The sequence below is a fragment of the Zea mays genome, chromosome 6, assembly GCF_902167145.1.
Source record: "Zea mays cultivar B73 chromosome 6, Zm-B73-REFERENCE-NAM-5.0, whole genome shotgun sequence".
NCBI classification, from domain to species: Eukaryota; Viridiplantae; Streptophyta; class Magnoliopsida; order Poales; family Poaceae; genus Zea; species Zea mays.
In genome coordinates, this window is record NC_050101.1 from 93820601 (window position 1) to 93822541 (window position 1941).

Sequence of the window (1941 nt, forward strand, 5' to 3'; positions counted from 1 at the left end):
CTCAAGTCACTATCACAAAGAATCAAATGCGCGAGAATGGAGTCTTGGTGCTTAGAGATGATCAAAGAATGTTTGGGTGTCTTCTCCATGCGCCTAGGGGTCCCTTTTATAGTCCCAAGGCAGCTAGGAGCCGTTGGAAGCAATCTGGGAAGGCAATTCTTGCCTTCTGTTGAGTGGCACACCGGACAGTCGGGTGCACCACCGGACAGGTACTGTTCATAGTCCAATGCAGATCTCCTTCCGAAAATAGAACAGTCGACCGTTGCAGAAATGGAGCCGCTGGCGCACTGGATAGTCCGGTGCTCCCTGCCGACCGTTGGCGCGCTCACGCGTCACGCGCGGATTGCGCGACCGACCGTTGGCGCAATCGACCGTTGGCTCACCGGACAGTCCGGTGCCTCACCAGACCGTCCAGTGCCTCACCGGACCGTCCGGTGAATTTTAGCCGTACGCTGTTGAACGATTCTCGAGAGCGACGACTTCGCCGCAGACGGCTCACCGGGCAGTCCGGTGCACCCGGACAGTCCGGTGAATTATAGCCGTACACCGCCGTTAGTTCCCGAGAGTGGTCTGTTCACCTGAGGCTGGCCTGGCGCACCGGACACTGTCCGGTGCACCACCGGACAGTCCGGTATGCCAGACTGCGCTGAGTCTTGGCTGTTCCAGCCAAGATATTTTCTTCTTCTCTTTTTTCTGATTCCAGCACTTAGACAAATATGTTAGTACACAAAAACCAATGTACTAAGTCTAGAATAATACCTTCTTGTTGATTTGCACTTCATCAATCATTTGGCACAAGATTACTCACTCAATACGTGTTGAGCACTTAATCACCAAAACTAAAGTAGAAATGGCCCAAGGGCACATTTCTCTTTCAGGTGGTCCTCCACTCGGTTAGTCACCACGGAAAATATTCCTGGCGATCTCGAGACTACTCCAGCCACTTCCCGATCCAGGAATGACGGCGCAGGGGGCTTGACACCGGTTGTGCGCCCGCTTCCACCGCGTACTCACTCTCCCCCTTGATTTCTCTCCTTCAACGTGGTATTTTGGTGGGACGAGCAGATGGGTATACCATCCCGACCTTATATGCGACGGCGAGGGGAAGGATAGCCAATTGTCGTTCGACTAGCGCGATCCTCGCGCGATTCTGGTATGATCCGTCCGCTCGGGAAGAACAACAGTACCATGGTCCCACCGGTCATACGACACGCGACATTGGTGAGGCTGATCGATTGGACCCATATGTCAGCTTCCCAAAAAACACACACAGATGACACGGCTGAGGCTAGCGCGTGGGCTCGATATGTCGGCGCATGACTCCCTAGTTGGGCCAGCGGCGCACACTTGGGCCGCAATTCAAGGTAGGTTTCGGCCCACCCGACCCTAGGTGGCTTTTCTTTCTTTTTTATCTATACTACTCCTATAAGACTCAAACGAGGGCATCCACCGAGTCATCACCATGCCCCTGCCTGCCCCCGCGCCCATCCTCGACGCGATGCTCGCCCCTGCGCTTGCCTCGCCCCCGCGACGCACGTCACGATGCCCCCGACCGCTCGTGATGCCCGCCCCTGCGCCCGCCCTATCCCCGCGACACACGCCGCGGTTCCCCCGCCCTCTCGTGATGTCCCACCATCATCGAACACGGGCGTCTGCATCCTCCGCTCACCCAGCATGCTTGCCTAGCTCTATGTCAACAAAACCCACCTGCCTCGCTTGCGAAGACCGAACCTCCCGCCTCACCTGGACGCGGGCGTTCGCATCCTTCGCTCTCGCTCCCTGCGATGGCTTCGCACCAGCCGCTGCCCAACCTTCGCTCTCGCCCCACCTCCCTCGGACACGGTGGCGAGGCGGGAGAGGCATACGCGGGAGCGGTAGGCGAGAGAGAGGGAAAGGCGTGCCGTGGAGGAGGATATGGAGGTCACCGAACAGGAAGAAAGG